Source organism: Solea solea, chromosome 19 (assembly GCF_958295425.1).
Source record: "Solea solea chromosome 19, fSolSol10.1, whole genome shotgun sequence".
Lineage (NCBI taxonomy): Eukaryota > Metazoa > Chordata > Actinopteri > Pleuronectiformes > Soleidae > Solea > Solea solea.
This window is the reverse complement of record NC_081152.1, coordinates 17,720,257-17,742,054: the sequence shown is the minus strand read 5'-3', so window position 1 is coordinate 17,742,054 and position 21,798 is coordinate 17,720,257. Positions and strand designations below refer to the sequence as shown.

Genomic DNA, 21,798 nt, shown 5'->3' with positions numbered 1-21,798 from the left:
AGTGTCGGTCTCTGTGGAACACGAAGGCACAGCTTCTGTGTCCATAAAACAGACTTTATGGAAGACAGAAAGAAGAAGGGGGGGGAGAGAACTTTATTTATGTGTTTGTGTGTTTTTGACCTTGAGTATATACTGTGTGAATCTTTTGTGTGTGCATGCGCTTTCCTGCTCTCCCTGTGTGTGTGTGTGTGTGTGTGTGTGGACACTTGTACATCGCCTGAAGGCATCGTTACAGAGGTTTTACCACTAGAATACATCATTGCCCTGATAGCAAACTACAGATACACACAGAAGTGTGTGCAGCTATTCTTCTGAGGACACGTCCATTAATATGGACAGCCTAAACCGGGGGGGGGGGGTCAAACGACCTTGAGGGGGACATGAGCTTCATGTCTGGTCAGTAACGGTGAAAAGTGAAGGAAGTGAAGAAGAGTCAAAAACACCTGATCAGTCATGATTTGTGTCGCCCGAGAGTGTAATAGAAATCTCTTCTTAAAACTTAAAGAATTCAAAGTAAAATATCGATCAAAAATATGGTATTTTATTGTTCTTTGCCCTCCCTGATTTGTTCTTCATTCCCCACCGACATCCGTATCTAAGTATCTGACGTTTATAATCTGACAAACGTTAGATATTTACGATTATTCTGTCGGACGTCGACGGGGAAAACTTCGGGAACGAGTTCCAGACGGACAGCGACTCCAAGCCTGTGACGACTTCCGGGTCCATTGAGCTGTCGCTCCAAAACTCAGTAGCCAATCAGCAGGCAGCTTCCTAAGGCCCGCCCTCAAAAAACCCCCAAAAAAACACGGCACAAAGAAGAAATCATGGAGCGCAAAGAACAAGCGTATTTTCAAACAATAAAATAAAATATTTTTGATTAAATCGATATTTTATTTGCTTCTTAAAGTGTTATTATATTAAAAATATTGACACAAATCTAATTCCATAAAAACTTTTCATTGGACACTGTTTAAGATGTCATTCTCCTCACTTAACCCTTTAGCAGCTAAGCCTCATAATGTCCTGCTTATTTTAACCATAAAAGTGCCAGAAAAATGATTTTTCCAGAATAACTTTGAATATGTGGAAATTATTTACAATTTACTGCATTTTACAATTTGAAATGAAGAAAAAAAACACAACAGATGTTGCATGTTAAATTACAATTATAAACAGAATAAAACACATTTACATTTAAATCTCGGTGTTAAAGTCTTTTTGTTTTATTTATTTTATTTGATCTGTTTTTATTATGGCTTTCGTCCACGTTTTTATGTCTTTAATTTATTTTAGCTGTTTTAGATGCGTCTTATCGCCTCTTGTGAGCATCTATGCCTTTTATTTATTCTTCTGTATAGCACTTCGGTTCACTGGTTGTTTTAAAGTGCTTTACAAATAAAGTTGGATTGGATTATTTTAAAATTATATCACAATATTCCCGACATCATTTCAAAATAAAAGTGTTTTTTTTGACACGACATATGATTCACAATAAAAAAAACTATTTATGATGCAAAATGATTCTGTAAATATCAAAAACAAACATTTAACCCCTTAATAAAAGTGTTATCACAAACTTTAACCATAACCACAATTCAAATCTTAGCCTTAAACCTTAACCAGCTCCTCAGAAAGGAAGTTTTGCCTCATTAGGACCAGATTTTGGTCTCATGAGTACTACTGGTCCTGACAAGGACAGTGTTTATGCCATAAAAGGCATAAAGTACACACACACACACACACACACGATGCTTTGCTTTGTAGATCTTTGTTTCACTCGTCGTCTCTCGGGTTTCAGAGTCAAGTCTCTGTTTATTTAATGTGATTCGCTGTTGTTGTTGTTGTATTCCAAACAAAGAGGAGTCGACTCCACTCTCCCATCTTCCGTCTGCATCTCTGCCTCTACACACTCTCGGCTTCGTCTTTATCTCATTTCATGCCGCGCCCCCCCCACACACACTCGTCTTCTTCAATCTCCCGCCGCCGTGGTCCCGTCGCCATGTGTGTCTAATCCGCTCTGATGAGACTGTTTGTGTGTGCACACATACAGTATGGGAGAGTTGTGTTGTCGTCCTTTGGATCTTTTTTCCTTATGAAGCTTTGTTTTGGACACGTTGGATAAAAAATTTTGACTTTACTTTAAACTTAATTTCTCTTAAATCGCTTCAGATTGACGGATACACATGGTCAGCAGTTGTTGTGTAACCCTCCATTATTGAAAGTCGCTTTGGATAAAAGTGTCTGCTAAATGCTTAAATGTAAATGTAAATCCTGGTGAACGTGCAGGTTCATTTTTCTTTTAGCAAAGTTCTTGGTGTTTTTCAGCCATAATGCTGCTGTTTGAAAATGCCCTGCTTTACTTGAGCTGTGTGCTTCTTCCTCTGCACTTAGAAGGCACTTAAAATTTCGCCACAAACCCGGAAACAAAAAGAGAAGTGCTGAACTGAGAAACACAGAGAGTCAAGGATATATATATATATATATATATATATATATATATATATATATGTTCAGCACAACCTATAGGCAAACTATATAAACACACCTGAACAAATACATAGAAGTATTAGGGCCACATTGAGAAAAAAAAAACCTCATTCTTCGATAATAAAGTAAATTTACCACTTTATCGTCATAAATTTACGAGATTAAAGTCATAAATTTACAACTTTATTCTCTCTAATTAAGCCCTCTTTTTAACAACACTCTAAAACAACAGGTTAGAATATTATGACTTTATTCTCGTAAATTTACAACTCTAATCTCGTAAATTAAGACTTCATTCTCATGATTTTAATCTTGTAACTTTACAACTTTAATCTCGTAAATTTACGACTTTAATCTCTTAAATTTATAACTTTAATCTCGTAAATTTGCAACTTTAATCTTGTGAATTAAGACTTTATTCTCTAAGTTTTTTTTTATTCTAATTATCGCTACATTATACCACTACTAAAAACGCGATATAAAATGAATCATAACTTTGACTCAACAAACGCACACATTTTTTAAAGCCTGAGTATAAGGAGTTGGGTGTTACTCCCACGGCAAGTTTACCACGGGTGCACCTGCGGCACAGAGCCGTGCCACTTGAGCATTAAGGGTTAAAGGCAGTGTAGGTGGATCACTTCGATTTTAGGCGAAAAAAACATGGATGAAACTCATAAACCGTTTGAGTATCACATGCCACAGCGGTTCAGAAGTCGCTCTGCTCGGTGCCACCGCTTGACACGAGACTGGTTGACAACAGACGACGGTGTCAATCGAGGGTAACAAGCCGAGAGGTTGTTTTCTTCCATCGCGAGCTGTCATAACACGAGTGTCTGCGCGCGGATCTCTCCCCGACTCATCACTCAGCTTTTCTGTAAACACGGACTGAGGCTCAAACTCCCACCCCACCCCCAACCCCGAAAATCCAAAAGTAAACATGTCTGACATTCTCCACCAGTAAGTGACTGCATTATATTTACTCACGCTCTACACGGTGGTGGAGTCGCTTGCAGACACAGCCGGGCTCTGATGTTGAAAATAAAAAAATAAATACAGGGTTGAGGGAGAATCACACACAAAATAAAACCCCAGCAAGGCAACAATGAGGAGGGAATGGGCAAAGGCAGCCAGAGAAGAAATAGAAAGTAAGAGAGAGAGAGGCAGCCAGAGAGGAAATAGAGAGTAAGAGAGAGAGAGGCAGCCAGAGAGGAAATAGAGAGTAAGAGAGAGAGAGGCAGCCAGAGAGGAAATAGAGAAACACAGTAACAAATAGATTGGATGGAAAGAAGAAGCGAGGTGTATTTGTTCCCCGGGTGGAATGAAAGTATTGTGGCGCTGTCAGTGCAGACCGCCCTCTTTGAAAAGTAACTTCGATAACAACTTTCAGCATTCACACTTTTGTCCTTTAACCCTCCCTTATTCCAGCCGCTTGTTTGAAAATGAAGAAATATCTCATCTCACCGTCTTATCGGGGTCCAGGTGTCCAGACACTCGTCTGCACCAGCTCCTCTGGACGGATCCCAAGGCCTTCACAGAGCAGCTGAGTCCTGGGTCTGCCGCGCGGGGGGGGGGGGGGTCGCCTCCCAGATGGACAGAAACACGTCCAGGAGACGTCCTGGCCAGACGGCCCCGAACCTCCTCAGCTGGCTCCTAACCCTCGATGTGAAGGAGGAGGAGCGGAGAAAACCCAGGCTGAAGAAAGAAAGAAAGAAAGAAAGAAAACAAATAGATAAAAAAAAATGAATAAATGATTTCCACTAAATTTCGCTAAAGCATAAATATTGCCTCGAGTCGTCCAACACTAAGCATCGAAAACTAATAAAGTAGCTGATCAACACTTTTTAATTAGATCTTGATTGGTCTGTTTGATGTTGGTGTTGCCGACCGCCGCAGGAAATGAATGGAAAAACTGTATATTGTGTTCAAAACTCACTGGTTCACACAAATGTCCCTTACAGTTAAACATTCTAACCATTTGTTTCATCGTTTAACCAATTTTACATCATCTATACACTTTATTTGATGTTTCCAGTCGAGTGTGACCATGATTCATCATTACATTTTGTTTTTACCTTTTATTTTTTTAACTCCAAAACAGTGTAATCTACTGTGTAATACCACTGTATATAGTGCTTAACATGTGTATCTGTAAGGGACAATTGAGTGTATAAACCCGAGGTGTCAAACTGGCAGTGCACGGGCCACATGAGGCCCTCCAATTGATTCGGGTGGCCCAAACACGGCGCATAAACACAATGGGTGTGGCTGAGGTGATAGAACAGGGATCAACAAGTAAATGTGGTCGAGGGACAGTTTTTTTTTTTCTAAGTAATTGAATATTTGGGCCAAATCATCGCGTCTTCATCAGGCAAAAGTGCCTTAAAACCCACGTTTGTTGCCTTTAACTAACAATAATGTGGAATTTTCATCTTTTTTTGTGACGATAAGCAAATAATTTAACATTTGTTAAATCATCTGCCGGGGCCAGACACTGATGCTGGCGGGCCACTTTGGGCCCACGGGCCACCAATTGTTGAACACACATGATAGAATATAGACTCGACATAAATTTGCTATAGCAATTTCTTTATAATATAGTAATAATAAGACATTTGGTTGTAATTATCACGTCATTAAATGTATTGCGTTCAACATTAATTTACATATCAGCTTGTTTGGTTGCCTGTGTTATTATTCACTCCATTTAATGAATTTATTTCTCTGTTTTTCTTTATAATAGATCCAAACAAGCACTTTTACTTTGGAAATCTGTGAACTATCATGGCGATATCATGGTGGAATATTGTGTTTTCATTTTAAGCTCACATTGCTCCGTCACTTCTAAACAGTTGTTTTATTCCCATTTTTTTATCCTCCCTCATGACCAGACTAGAAGCTCATCAGCCCTCAGGTCGTTTGAGTTTACCACCGCTGGTGTAAATAATTTAAAATCAAATGAAAGTGATTTTATTCAGCGAGCGATTTCATTCGTCCTGACGTGTGAAGATATCTCGAGGTCTTGAACCTCGTCACCTCTCTCCCCAACCGGCAGCTGTTGCTCTTTTGTTGAATCCCCCGCCGACCCCCAAAAAATGTAAAACAAAACAAATCTGCAGCTGAATAGAGACATTGTTTTGTCAGAATGCCTCCCAGATGTTTGTGTGGAGAACAGATGTATCAGCAGTGTGTGTTTGCATGTTTTATGAATGTTATTTCCACTAAAGCAGCTGTGCTATTGATTCTTAGCTTCGCCCGACTCCCCATTTTTACTGATTTAAATGCCCGCGCACATGCATCCATCTTTTCTCTCACAGACACACACACACAAACACACACAAACACACACACACACATGCACGTCTTTGGTGTAACTGGGGACTGGGTGTGAATCCATCTCTGTGTGTGTGTGTGTGTGTGTACGCATGCGTTTTATGAGCACAATAAAGTTTAGCGTCTTATTGATTCAGACTCGGTCCTGACTCGCAGCTGTCAGCTTCTTCTCTGCGGCCGACCTGTATCGACCTGGAGAATTTCAATGCACAATAAAACTTAAACTGTTCCAGTGATCAACGCGGCAGGACTTTAAACTGATTGTTTTGCATTATTAGTGAGGAGGAGGAGGAGGGATGGCGAGTTTAAAAAATAGGATTTTAAGGAGGCTCTAAAATGAAATAAAACAGGCATTAAAAAAGCATAATTTTCACTGATTACTAACTCTGATTACTACATTTAAGTACGTGTGGAAGAGCGATTGAGGCAGAGGAGATAATGAGATGAAGAAAAGAAGCCAGGACGGACACTGTGCTAAAATATTTTACAGCTTCATCCCAGCTGCTCGGCCGTTTAAAACCAAAACGAGTCCCGTGGAAAAAAAGGGGGGGGGGGTGAATGTTAAGTGGACAGAGAAGGAAGAAGAAAACGCTGGTGGGAGAAAAATGAGGGAGAACTCCACTGGAGTTAAACGCAGAGAGAGAGAGAGAGAGAGAGAGATGGATGGAGGCAGGATGGAGGTGTCAGGAGGAGGCTGAGAACGAGCGGCGATGAAACTTTGAACATGTCCACGCCGTCGCCTCAAACTGTACGCTGGATAACAATGAGAGAGAAGACGGAGGGAGAGGAGGTGAAAGTGGGGGAGGAGAGGCAGTGACAAAGACTTGAAATAAGTCAGTAAAGGCCTGACAACGGTTCAAATCGGTTTATTCCCTAATGGAAGGAGCAGAACAGAGTGGCAGGATATGAAAATGCCACAACGCTGTACACTGAACTACTAATACGTCTTTCAATCAATAACTTCCCTCACTTTTTTTTGGTTATAATCTTTTGCATCAAAGACTGAACTCACTGTAATCATTGCTTAGCGTAGCCATAATTTATAGGCTATAGGAAATGTAAAGCATATTCTCTGGGTGTCATCCCTGGAGTGTCCCATTTGGCGAGTAAAAATTGCCAGAAATAATCAGGACGGCAACAGATGATGGGCGGAAAAATGCAGATTAGTAGATTAGTAAAATCGGCATTGGCATTTGCTCAAATGTCAAGTTTTTTCTGACAGATGTTGCCGTTTGATTTAAATGATGAAACATTATGATGAAGCACAACCATGTAACACAACTGGAATATTGAAGCTTGTTGTGCATCATGTTATATATATAGGTACTATATACTGCATATATATATATATATATGTATAAATTAAATCATTGTAAAATGATTGAGTCAATCTGCTCCACACGTTTCCGCTAAGCAATGCTACGCACCGTGCTACACACTGTGTGAAGCATTTTGCCTTATAACTGAGGAGGAAGAAGCAGACAGCTCAAGTAAAGCAGGGCATTTTCATACAGCAGCCCTGAGGCTGAAAACATCAAGAACTTTGGTAAAAAATGTACCTGGACGTTCAGTAGGACTTACGTTTAAGCGCTTAGCGGACACTTTTATCCAAAGCGACTTACATAAGAGGAATAAGCTACATAGAAGTAGTCTTGGGAAGGTTGGAACAGTGGACTGGTGGGGGTGAGAGTGCAGAGGTGGATCCAAGTATAGGGTAGGGGGTAGGGTAAGAGCTAGGACAGAAGATGCCCTGTCCTGGTAGTGCTCGGTAGGTCATTCCACCAGCGAGGAACGACACATGAAAAGAGTCTGGATTATTAGGGGCTAACATGAGCCTTTAGGAGAGCATTTAAGTAGGTGGGAGCAGACCCATGAAGCACTTTTCAGGTTAGCATCAGTGATTTGGATGGGCCTGTTAGCAGGGCGTTGCAGTAGTCAAGTCAAGGCGGAAGATGACCAAAGCCTGACCTATTGTGTTGTTGTTTTTTAATCACAATCACTATTTAAGCTTCTCAGGAACACGATTGTCCAATACTTGAAAAGTCCATTGTCTTGCACAGTAGACTGCTCGATTTCTCTCAGAAGTCCACAGGGGGCGACAGAGGTTCCACATTTAACTTTAACAATGCGAGAATAAGAACTTTAAAGCTTTAAAGTTAAAAGTTTCCAACACACGTTCACTTTAAATCTTGCAAAAAAGAAGAATTAAATTGCAACTTTGTCGTGTGTTAATTTTGCGAATTTAAAAATGATTGATCCTTCATTCTCATGGGATTATATGTGGAATAAATCAACTTTTACTTCAAATACTATCCGCCGTCTCTCTCGTGAAAGGAATCTCTGTTTGAATCTTCTGCCGAGCAGGAAACCAAACAACATCAATTTTCTTCACTGTTGCTATTGTGGAAAATGGCCGACTTAGATTGTTGTGAAGAAGCAGGAAAAGAAAAAGCCGAACAAACAGGAACTTTTTTCTTTTTTCTTTCCAAAAACAAATTCATAAATACCCTTGATAATGGAAGAGGAGAATAAGAAACACAAACTGTGTCAGAGAGATAAAGAAACAAGGGGAAACAAAACAAACCGAGACTCACCTGGGAGGAGAGAAAAAGGGATAAGAGATAATATTTCAAAGGCTCCACGTCTCCTCGTCTTAGGAGTTCAAACTGATCGTTGCCGGCAGTGGAAAAAAGTATCAGTGTCGGAGGAGAAGGTGAAAAGAAGTGTAGTTAAAACTGAGAGAGATTGGCCAGAGGGTGAAATAAAAATACGGCACACTAATTATTTTAAACAGCTCGGGTTTTGCAGGGACGGCGGTGACGCGCGGAGGTGAAGAGAGAGAGGAAATGAGACTGACGAGAACAAAGAGGGATAGAGGAATAAATGAAAAGTTAAAATAATACATCTTCTCTGGTCTCTCGTGTTGGGTCACGGGGTTAAATGCTATATTTCACAGGAGTGGGAAGAAAAGGGAAAAAGGTGAAATGAGAGGAAAATCACAGAAATGGATCAAGAAGAAGTGAGATTAAGGGTTTTTATTGATCTTCTGGAAATGAAATTGATAAAATGATCCCTGGGATATTAGGAGTCAACTCATCGGAAAAATAATCGCCATTTGAGACTTGATTTAAAGGACATCCAGAATTCCCTTTCAACATGTCGATCTGGGACATCAGAGCATGAAATTGTTTTTTATTATTTCTGCTGGCACCAGATGTTTTTTTTATTTTGGGGGGGGGGGGGGGGGGAGAAAAGTAACAGAGATGAAAGAGGAACGCAGAGAAAAGAAAAGATAGTGTGCGGCAGAGAAAGTGATGGAGTGGAGCGTGAAAAGAAAATGAGTGCGTGTGTGTGTGTGTGTGTGTACCGCAGCTTTACAGGCTACCTGGCTCACCTCTCTGGGATTTACCTGAACCCCCCCCCCCACACACACACACACACTCTCATGAATCATGGAGTTTTATTGGGTCGGCGCTTAAAAAACTCTCCACGGAGCGGAGTATACGGAGCGAAAAAGATGGGATTCACAAAATGCTTAGGCGGTTTCCGTTTATGTGCGGGTATGCTTTCGGGGGAGCGCACATACGTGTGCCGAGTGCATTCATGCGCACACACACACACACACACACACACACACCTGTAACTGAAGGTTCTTTAAGGTGAAACTTTCAAAGATCACCCGATTATTGTGATTTCTATACTCTTGTGGTGATAATAATAATCACATATTATGACAGTCGCTGGTAAAACTTGCTTTAAAACTGGAGTAGGTGACATATTTTGGGCGTTACTCATCGGTAATCTCGACACCATCACTTGAGCGGCATATTTTCCCATGATGCTTTGTGGCGTAGGGTTAGCAGAACAATACGAAACTATGACAGCCGCCTCCAGCATAAAAAGCTTAATGATTTCTGCTGTAGAGCTGTGGACGTCACATGACCGCCACGCCCCCTGGCAGGACACAACACAGTTCATCCCACAGACGTATACAGTAGGCAGTATGGACAGTGTAATGAAAATAATTGCTGTTTTAACATTGTTCGACTGAATCCATTATTTATGGAGCGTTAACCACGATATCTGTCGTGTTTGTTCCCATCGCCGTGTCTTCTTCTGCTCGCTGTGAGCACGTTTCATAGCAGCGATTCGCCTCCGCTGTCTCTGTGGATCTGTGGGGATCCTGTAAAATGTTCTCCCGTTAGCCTGTCTGCGACTGTTTTGGCATCCCGAGGCACAAACATCTATCCACCCTCTTCACTTTTATGATGAAAACAGCCGGAGAAGAGTCAACTGTATACGTCTGTGGCATGGACCTCGTTGTTTCCTGCCAGGTCAAAAACATCAACAATCTTGTTCAAGGGCTCCGGCGATGTGACTCGCACATAAACGTGATTTCATCGGCTAATATCTGTGATGTAATGGCCGTTTCAATAGAGCTGACTTGGCCTCTATGAGCCGCCATGTTGGCAGGCCAAGATGCAGCAAAAATAAACGGGACCAGAGCTGGATTCAACCTAACCTAACCAAGAGTTATCTTAATCTGTTACTTGTGTTTGTAAAATATACGACATCCCAGGGCACAGACATCTATCCACCATCTTCACTTTTATGATGAAAACAGCCGGCAAAGAGTCTACTGTATACGTCTGTGGCATGAACCCCGTTGTTTCCTGCCAGGGGGCCACGTTGGAGGCGTTAACCTGGTTCCAGTATGTCCGGCGCTCTATTGTCAGATGTACTTCAGCAACGGGAGAACAATCTTGTTCCTCTTGGGTGATGTGACTTGCACTTAAACATGATTTCATCGGCTAGTATCTGTGGTTTCATGGCCTTTTGAATAGAGCCGACTTGGACTCTATGAGCCGCCATGTTGGCAGGCGAAGTTGCAGCAAAAATGAACGGCACCGGAGCAGAATTTAACCCGTCAGAGTTCACTGCGCACTTTGAATCCAAAGAGAATGGCCAATACTGTATATCGAGTCCATGATTTACCAAGACTGAACCAGAAAATCAGTTGCTTGTGTTTGTTCCTGTTGCTCAGTTTTCATCTGTGAGCTATGAGCATGTTTCGTAGCAGTGATTCAACTCCACCGTTTCTGTGGGGATCCAGTAAAATGTGAATTGTATGACAGATTTGTCATCCCGGGGCACAACATCTATCCACCATCTTCAGTTATATGATGAAAACTGTTGGCGAAGACTCTACTGTCTACATCTGTGGGATGAACCACGTTGTTACCTGCCAGGGGGTCATGTTGGAGGCGTTACCCTGGTTGACATGAATGATGTACAGTACTTTTGTCCGACGAAAACATCAGCAACGGGAGAACAATCTTGTTCGAGAGCTCTGTTTGGGCAATGTGACTCGCACATAAACGTGATTTCATCGGCTCTTATCTGTGATTTGAGGGCCATTTGAATAGAGCTGACTTGGCCTCTATGAGCCGCCATGTTGGCAGGCGAAGATGCAGCAAAAATGAACTTGACCAGAGCTGGATTTAACCTAACCTAACCAAGAGTTAACCACATAATCTGGTCCTTGTGTTTGTTCCCAACACTTCATCTGTGCACTAGGAGCACATTTCATAGCAGCGATTCACCTCTGGGATCTGTGGGGACCCATTAAAATGTTCTACTGTCTATCCAACTGTTTTAGCACATCTATCCACCATCTTCACTTTTATGATAAAAACAGAAAGTTCTCAGACATATTGCCTTATTCACGTGTTGTCTAGTGTATGCTGTACGTCCACAGAGGTGAACGTCGTCGTTTCCTGCCAGAGGGCGTTACCATGGCTTGCGTGACGTCAGCTCTACAGTTGAACATTTCCCATCTCCTGCCTCAACGCAGCTCAAGTGCAGCAAAGCAGGGAACCCACGATGCAGTTTGCCAACGCTTGACGCAGCTCCATTTAAAGTGAATGAGGAGCGCTTGATTTCGTGCCAGGGCTGAAAAACATAATCGTATCCAGTTTCAAACATTGCAGTTAGCAAATTGCAAAAGTCTGCAATTATAGGATAAACCCATATGCTGTATCACAATTACATCCACTCGCATACTTAATATCTGGCATAAAAAAATAGGGTGGTTTTATATTTTCACAAAATTGTTCAGACTTTTTTTTTTTTTTATCGACTCCTCCGCTGAAGTGACTTTAACCCCCGGGGAGTGAGATGGCGGTCACTGTTCCACCCTGTGGACTCAAACTTTGCCAAATATTAACAGTATAATGGAGGTAAATCGGATATTGGGGGAGGGAGAAAAAAAAGATAAAAGAGACTTACATCCTCAGCTAAAGATAATGAATCTCTCTGGGTAAAGTACTGAAGAACATTTGAGTTATAAAATCTTTGGATTTGTGCCCGTGTGATTTCCACTGTGGTTAGTTGCTGCATATTTTGTAAATCCTGCCAAAATGGCCTCAAGTGACACTGAACTTTTGAACTAACTTTGTTTTTTTAACAACCAGCTCCAGTTGTGATCCTTTAGCTTCTCAAAGTATTAACAATAATTCAGTGGTGGGTGATTTATATCATTTATATGGATGTGTTTTTACATGCACACACGCTCAGTGGGGTGAATTATTGAGAAGCATTTTGGAGCTTGTTAGAGGCTCTGATGGTCGACCAGGTTTTGAAGTTGGCAATGTTTTCAAAGAGTTTGCTCCGGCTCCATAATGAATTTTGAGGGTTGGAGCCATTTTTTACTACGGCATTAACGTCCGAGTTGAAGCTTTAATTAACATTATCTTCTCTGGTGCAGCTCTGGATTGCAGCGATATTGTTGCTTAGTTTGTTTGCTTTGTTGTGTGTTGGGGAAACACCACAGACTGCATTTTTTAAATAAAAAGTGAGTTTGGAAGTGAAGCCATTGAGACTGTGCCTGAAAAGCTCTTGAGTGGCCATAAGAGAAGAAACTGAAGTGGTGGAAAAAAAAAAAATAGAAAATAAGCCCGCTATCACTTTGTCTTTGCTCTGTAGGCTTTGTTTTTGCAACACTTGTGTACATTGCAAGTGCTATTATGCTGTATATGTGCATATGTTTTGTAAAAATGCAGCAAAAGCATAAAGAAACTAGAGAGCCAACAAAATAAACACCACAAACTGAAGACAAGTAACAGATTACAAAACATGTTTGAGTGAAGGACAAACTTTAACCTATAATTGTGTCTGTATAATCATTTTAAGCCGTGTTTTCACCTGTGGTTCGCTACCTGCCCTCATTATTCATTCAACTGTCTTCAACGTTCACCTGTCTTCATTATTCATTCACCTGTCTTCATCGTTCACCTGTCCTCATTATTCATTCACCTGTCTTCATCGTTCACCTGTCCTCATTATTCATTCACCTGTCTTCAACGTTCCCCTGTCCTCATTATTCATTCACCTGTCTTCATCGTTCACCTGTCCTCATTATTCATTCACCTGTCTTCATCGTTCACCTGTCCTCGTTATTCATTCACCTGTCTTCATCGTTCACCTGTCCTCATCATTCATTCATCTGTCCTCACCATTCGCCTGTCCTCACCGTTCCCCTGTCCTCACCATTCGCCTGTCCTCACCATTCACCTGTCCTCACCGTTCACCTGTCCTCTCCGTTTGCCTGTCCTCATCATTCATTCACCTGTCTTCAACGTTCACCTGTCCTCATTATTCATTCACCTGTCTTCAACGTTCCCCTGTCCTCATTATTCATTCACCTGTCTTCATCGTTCACCTGTCCTCATTATTCATTCACCTGTCTTCATCGTTCACCTGTCCTCGTTATTCATTCACCTGTCTTCATCGTTCACCTGTCCTCATCATTCATTCATCTGTCCTCACCATTCGCCTGTCCTCACCGTTCCCCTGTCCTCACCATTCGCCTGTCCTCACCATTCACCTGTCCTCACCGTTCACTTGTCCTCTCTGTTTGCCTGTCCTCATCATTCGCCTGTCCTCACCATTCTATGTCCTCTCCGTTTGCCTGTCCTCACCATTCGCCTGTCCTCACCATTCACCTGTCCTCATCATTCACCTGTCCTCACCATTCACCTGTCCTCACCGGCCACCTGTCCTCTTTGTTCACCTGTCCTCTCCGTTCACCTGCCCTCATCATTCACTGTCAAAGTTTCCAGTATGTGAAGTACACAAAAATCCTACTCAGTGACAGTAACGTGAGTAAATGTATTTCCACCTGTGCCACACTGAACCACGATGGAAACACGACTTTAAACTCCCGTCATACCACAAGACAAGTACTAGCCTGTCTTTACAGACGAGCAGAGACAGTGGTGGACAAATCACATATGCCCTTGTCTCATCTCTGTGCGAGTGAACTTGAATTTCCATGATGTGTGTGTGACGCAGAGCGGGCGATACCAGAGGCCGGTCATCGTGAGAATTAACGTCACATGGCTTCATGCAGTCACGGCCTATGACTGATGCGAAAGTCCCACTCAGCTGTTTACTGACAAACTCATGACAAATCAGCAACTTGAAGCACATCCTGAAGTGTTGCGTTGCCTCAGAACGTCATGTGTGCATCTTCTGTACTCTGCAATATCCATATTACCGGCTGTGCATTATTGATATTGCATCATCTAATAACTTCTAATTAAATCTGCACATCTGAATTCATTCCACACAGAGAGTAATTGTGGCCAGTTTGGCTACGGGCAGAGCTTATGTAACGATGGAGCATAATTTATCCCGGTTAGACGTGACTGTTGTGATCTGTAGGCACACTGCGAGACAAATGATGAAATGCCACTGCGTCCTTGTAAACAAATGCCACTGATATTTGCACGGTGAATCCTGAAGAAACACAGACTTTGAAAGCTTTTCTTTTTGCTGTAGTGTAGTTTGCAGCAAAAAGTTATGTCGGGCTCAGGCTTCAAGCTACTGGAGGACCGAGCTTTTGTTGTTTTTATGTAATGTGAACAGTTGGAATAGTTTTAATTTTTTTTTAATTTTTGAAGCCCAGTATTTAACATTTAGAAGGAATTATTGGCAGAAATTGAATTTACTACTCATAAGTAGGGTTAGGGTAACATGACGTTGTGACTGTACTCAGTGATAGAGCGAGTCGTCTTTCATCTTGAAGGATGGGTTTAATCCCAGCAAGACAGTTAATCCCACCTTGCTCCTGACAGCACTGGAAGCATGTTTTTGTTTGTGCAAATTATTCACAGGTTCGAAGTATTTTTAGAACGTGTCGCCAATCAACACAGCATTAGCGAAATTGCGACCGCAATTGCCGATGTTCCTGAGCGTCCTTTTACGTAAAAATTCACCGCTAACCAATCAGAACGTGCATTGTTGACGACGTACGGTCCAAACATTTAACACAGTGTCGGAATTGCTTGATTGCGTTTGATTCCCAAGACCCCGTTCTTTTTAATAAACAAGAAAAAACTATAGAACAACCACAAGACGTTTGGAGGGGGGAAATTGCGATGCAATCTCGATTCTCACCGTCCTCACAATTTATTTTTGTTGGTTACAGCGGCTCCAAGCCTGTGGCTACTTCCGGTCCATTGAGCTGTCACTCCAAAATTCAGTAGCCAATCAGCAGGCAGCTGATTCCTAAGGCCCGCCTATGGTCAGAATCGCAAACAAAAAAAAAAACAAAGAACAAAGTGAGGGAGCGCAAACAAAATTCCGGTCATTGCTAATTCCGTACACTTTCGTCCCGTATATTCATAACGCATCCCGGTGTGCAAAGACCTCTAACGTGAAATGACGTTACAATGAAAATAATTACACTTTTATGGCTTTAAGAAAATGCCTTTTATATGTTTATTTAATAACATATCTGGCACCGCCTTGTTTCTCACCAGTCAGAGCGTGTTTCACGTTTTTAGTTCCCTGACATGTTGAGGGTGAGTAGAGGAGTCACCTCTCTTCCTTCACTGGACCTTTAGTTGTTTGCTTCTTTGTCTGTGAAAAAGAAGTAAAATTCTGTTTTCTAACAGCCTGACTCGTTATATTTTTATTTCGTTATATTTATTTATTTGTTATAGTTTATGTAGCACCTATGTCACACAAATTTAACACTGAAGCTAATGTGTAACAATAAAATACAACAATAGGCTAGTGATCAGAAGACTAAGGTACGACCAAAGGAGGGAGCAGACAGAGACTGAGGTTGCTGGTTGAATGATACCATGTATTTTTTATATAGCAAAAAGTGCAATGAAAAACCCACAACAATAAAGTGATATTATATACAGTGAACCGGCCGATCTGCTAAAGGCAGACAATTAAAGAATTACGGTAAGTTAACTTTTTTCAATCATTTGCATATATGCACATTCAGATATTCACGATTCAGATTCATCAACAGATAACAAAGTCAGAGTCAGAAATAAGCAAAAACCCATACGCTTGGTTCATTATGAACACCAAAAAGATGATCCCAGCTGCCCCCCCACAGTTTATGTAAACCCACGTCTGGGTTGGGGAATTGAGTCCAGGGGAAATGAGTGGGAAAGTGTTTAGGGGAAGGATGTGTGTGCGTGTGTTGGGCAGGGGCTGAGCGAGTGGGTGAGAGTCTTTTACTGGGCTACAAAGAGCCCCCTACCAGCCTGGCAGGAGGGATGCGACTCATTCGACAATCTGTCAGTCCGTGGCTCCTTTAGCTCGCCATCTATAAGATCCTGGTCAAGAGAACAGGACCAAAGTTCATTATAACATTCACCATGGTTTCACACATCAATCAATACATTAATCCACATGATTCAACAAAGTACTCATTGCACTAATGTTATATTCTCAAAGTCATGATTTAGCAAATATAAATATAAATAGTAAAATAAATAGCATCTGTATCTACCATCATCATAACCAGCAGTTACAACAATTAGCAACATGATTCATTATTAAACAGACATGATACATCATCAATACTCTTTAAACCCATTACAGCAATATACTTTACATTCATTCTCAAAAGAACCCTTGGCTTCTCATTACAAAAGAAAAGACCCAGGCCTGTTTGCTAAACAGCGCTAGCCACCTCCATTAAAGTGAATGGCGGCCGCGGCTAATGCTAGCAGCTAATGCTAATGCTAACGGCTACAAACAATTTGACTCACCGGCCGTCCGCTGCGCACTACACATACGTTCGGCCGTCGCGGTCTCGGCACGGCAGTTGCGACACGGTAAGGGGCTCCTGTTGCTCGTCTCTCATGCAGCTTCCCCACTGCTCCCTCTCTGAGACTGAACTGCAGCGGCTCAATACTAAACCTCGGTTGGTTGCGCCGACCCACGTGACCCACGCCGACCCACGTGACCCCGTGACGTCACCGCGAGATTTGGACATAATACCGTGAGAGTTGAGAAACAGATACCCTGTGAGTGAGGGATTTATCACCCCTGTTACATTTATTATAATCTCCAAGAATACTGTTATAAAAAGAAGAAAACACTTCATTTAACGCTGCAAACCTGCTGCCACCTGCAAACCGACGCCGCTGTTCGTAAAGATGTGGAGGTTAAGTGAGCGCAGCGTTGTAATTCAGTGTGGTTGATGAAGTTGGAAGGCGTGAACAACGCTCAACAAGGTAACTGCGAAAGCTAACAAACCTGATGAATTTCTAAAGCGTCTGTTAGTTTCACTCCGGGGCTTTTTTGGCGACACCGCGGAGGATAATAAAAATAAAGTGCCATGCGAGGAGCGGCGAACGATTAGCCTCTCCGGTTTTTCCTCAGCGGAGCTGTGATTACACGCAGTTTCACTGGAATGCAAACCTCAGATCAGGATATGCACTGATATCACATTAGAGGTTTTTGGTCACAGGAAAGAACGGCGTGTAATTGACACCGACATTACTTTAATCTCGTAACAAACAGAGAGAGTATTTCTGCAGGGAAATAAAACAAAAAAAGCTTGTTTTTTGATCTTATTGGACGACTAACTCATAAGAACTGCAGAGGAATCAAATCCTTGGCTTTCCCCCTGAATTATAAGTACAGGCAAAGTATATGAGCCAGGTCCAGAGCTGCTGGCTGCTGGGACTGTTGGCAGAAACTTGTGCTGCAGAGAAATGAGAATTCATGAATGAACGGGAAAGCAAAACAAAAACCTTACCCTGAATTTTCCTCCGGTGAATGCCGGCAGATGCCAGGAGAGCGACTGGAACATCAGCTCATTCCCATTCATCGCTTAAATGACAGAAAAAAAAACAACAACGATAGGGTTCAGGGACCTGTGGTAGAAAAGGTTGGAGGTGTAAAAACTCAGCGTGCTAATCAACGCAGAAGTCACGCTTCACAGGAAGCACCGACGGCGGTTCGCAAAATAAGTATGTGCCAAACACTCAGCAGAGTGAAACCCCTTAATTGGCCTATGAAAAATAGTAAATACCATGTGATTAGAACTCGCATGAAAAAGGCGTTGAACGTTGAACCGCAGGGCGGTTGATCAACTAATGATGTCCCTTCTTTGTTGTTTTTGGAGCGAGTGTCTGTCTCGCAGTCATTTACAGACCGTCCTCCTGGGTTCATGGTCTTGGAGAGTGTGTACAGTTAGTGTCGTGTGGTTTTTCTGGTGCATGTTTCGTGCTCTGTGGAGAGCCTGAGGGACGGCTGACAGACTGACAGAAATTAGATAAGCTGCAGTGACCTCTCTTCTGCCGGACCTGTGGGATGAGCGTCTGACACGTGGCGCTCTCTGAAGTCAAACTGTGCCAACACAGATGCTGCAGGTGCACTGCAGATTTATGTAATCTCCTGTGTGGTTTGGCAAATGTCATGTTTTGTCGTTATTTTAGTGCAGTTGGTGACTTGTTTTGGGGATATTTAGTTGTAAGCAGTCTTGTATAAAGTACCTAAAAGTGATACTTGAGTAAAAGTATTTTACCAATGAAAAGTTGAAGTCACTTTTTTTATAATATTACTAAGACTATAAATCTTAGAGTATATATATATATATATCTCGAAAGAATATGACTTTATTCTCGAAAGATTATGACTTTATTCTCGAAAGATTACGACTTTATTCTCGAAAGATTACGACTTTATTCTCGAGAGATTACGACTTTATTCTCGAAAGATTACGATTTTATTCTTGGAAGATTATGACGTTATTCTCATAATATTACGACTTTATTCTTGAAAGATTACAACTTTATTCTCGAAAGATTACGACTTTATTCTCGAAAGATTATGACTTTATTCTCATAATATTATGACTTTATTCTCATAATATTACGACTTTATTCTTGAAGGTTACAATTTTATTCTCGAAAGATTACAACTTTATTCTCGAAAGATTACGACTTTATTCTCATAATATTATGACTTTATTCTCATAATATTACGACTTTATTCTTGAAAGATTACAACTTTATTCTCGAAAGATTACGACTTTATTCTCATAATATTACAACTTTATTCTTGAAAGATTACGACTTTATTCTCATAATATTACAACTTTATTCTTGAAAGATTACGACTTTATTCTCATAATATTACAACTTTATTCTTGAAAGATTACGACTTTATTCTCGAAAGATTATGACTTTATTCTCATAATATTACAACTTTATTCTTGAAAGATTACGACTTTATTCTCATAATATTACAACTTTATTCTTGAAAGATTACGACTTTATTCTCGAAAGATTATGACTTTATTCTCATAATATTAGGACTTTATTCTTATAATATTACGACTTTATTCTTGAAAGATTACAACTTTATTCTCGAAAGATTACAACTTTATTCTCATAATATTACGATTTTATTCTTGAAAGATTACGACTTTACTCTTGAAAGATTACGACTTTATTCTCGAAAGATTACGACTATTCTCGAAAGATTACAACTTTATTCTCGAAAGATTACAGTTTATTCTTGAAAGATTACGACTTTATTCTCTGAAGATTAAGACTTTATTCTCGAAAGATTACAACTTTATTCTCGAAAGATTACAACTTTATTCTCGAAAGATTACGACTTTATTCTTGAAAGATTACGACTTTATTCTCAAAAGAGTACGACTTTATTCTCGAAAGATTACGACTTTATTCTCATAATGTTACAACTTTATTCTCGAAAGATTGCAACATTATTCTCGAAAGATTACGACATTATTCTCTTAAGATTACAACTTTATTCTCATAATTTAATATTCTTTCTTTAAATGAATGAGCGGAAATGTGGTTTAAAAGGTTTGATGGAAACTGAATAATTCCCATGGATTACATAAGAAAGCTTGATTAAAATCATCACATAAGCGTGAATTCAGAATGTGTCGCACAGTCGTACAGTGGGACAAACACACAGCTGCAGTCTTTAAGTGCGCGAGGACGGAAGGACGGAAGGACGGACGGACAGACAGGTGGCGGCCGGTGAAGCTGTGCACTGATGTTTCCCTCGTTGTTAAACATGTGCAGTATCGGGCGAGACGCTTTGAATCATTTATGGCAACAAGTCAGACAATCTTCTCTTCAGCCGCTCCATTAAAAACTCCTGTCATCAGTGTCGTGAGGTGGAAGCAGAGAGAGGGAGGTCATTTGATTCGCCTGAGGAAAAATATTCAAATTTCTGTCAGAATAAAACGACAACAGCAGGACCCGCGCTGTAGTCCTTCACCCTGTCCGTTGTTTTTCTTATTCTCGCTCTGTTCTCCCCACAATGTGCAATTAAAATGACACAAAACAGTATGTGGTTATTTCCTGTGTATATTTATATTTTAAGTCCCTGTGAGGTTTGAACATATGGTTAAACAATGTAAACAAGGCTGATCACACACACACACACTCACTCGCACACGGTGTAATTGGTGTGAGAGCATTGTTAGGAGACTGCTGGTAAATGATGCACCAGCTCTGACACTCTGCATGCGTGTGTGTGTGCGTGTGCGTGCGTGTGTGTGTTTACATCTGTTGGAGAGCTACTGTCTCGTTAGGTAACTGCATTTCCTCTCTCAGTTTCTACCTGTTCCTCCAGACTCTGTCTCATGCTGGGCTCTATTTTGTGATATATTGGATTTTTTGTGTCATTACCGCTTTGAAAAATCAAGAGTTTTAAAGAGTTGCCACCTCTGTAGGAAGTTTTCCGGCATAAACACTGACCAGTTGTCCTCACTGAGACTGAAACCTGGAATTTATTTGAGGCAGAACCTCATTTATGAAAGAACCGGTTAAGTTTAGAGCTAAGATTTGGATTGTGGTCAGGTTAAGGTTAGGGATAGCGGTTTGTTTAGGCTGTAAAGAATTGATGGATGATGGTCAGTGCCGTGTCCTCATAAAACTAGCTGCACAAACCTGTGTCTTGTTAGTTCACATCAGCGAACAAACCGAGGTGCAGCGAACCCCGAGTAATGGCGAGTTCACTTCCACTCAGCGTCTCACGAGACTCGGACCGAACAAAACCTACTCTCATTACAACGAGTCAGTGCAAACACGATAAATCCCCAGATTATTAATCACGTAACTACATTAGATAATTGTATTGGATATTTTCTCCACTTTACTAATGAGTTGAGCTAAAATGTTTCACCTGCACTGACTTGTATTAATCTTCTCTTGCTTTTCACTTCCTCGCTCTTCCTCGTCTATAGTGCTAATTTAGCAGCAGGTCACTTCATGTACTTTCATTAACGTCCACTTAGAGGAAAATTGTTGTTTGTTTGTTGTTGTTGCTGTTGTTGTTGTTGTTTTCTCTAAATGTGAAAGCGAGGCTTTATGTCACACTCAGGATTGCAAATAAGAGGATGTTTTTGGCAAAGTGGCATCGTTCTGTCCACATTTAAATCATCACTGTAGAGTAAACTCTAAATTTGGCTGAAAAAAATACATTATTGTTGCTTTTTTTTAAAGTATACACAAGCATAAATATAAAGATTTGTGGTAGTAGTTTATCCACTTCATGTAGCATCAGAAGTAATGCATAATAGCACACCTTTATTCTCGAAAGATTACGACTTTATTCTCATAATATTACGACTTCATTCTCAAAATATTGCGACTTTATTCTCGTCAA

At 41.0% G+C, this 21,798-nt stretch overlaps 1 long non-coding RNA gene across 1 annotated transcript; it reads right to left on the bottom strand.

Annotated features, from left to right (window-relative positions):
- Positions 1-15,955: 15,955 nt before the first annotated feature.
- LOC131445813 (uncharacterized) lies at positions 15,956-17,182 on the bottom strand. Its single transcript, XR_009233852.1, has 2 exons — positions 16,905-17,182; positions 15,956-16,466 (listed from the first exon to the last, which is right to left on the bottom strand). It is a non-coding gene; the product is annotated as an uncharacterized LOC131445813 (long non-coding RNA).
- Between the last annotated feature and the right edge of the window lie 4,616 nt (positions 17,183-21,798).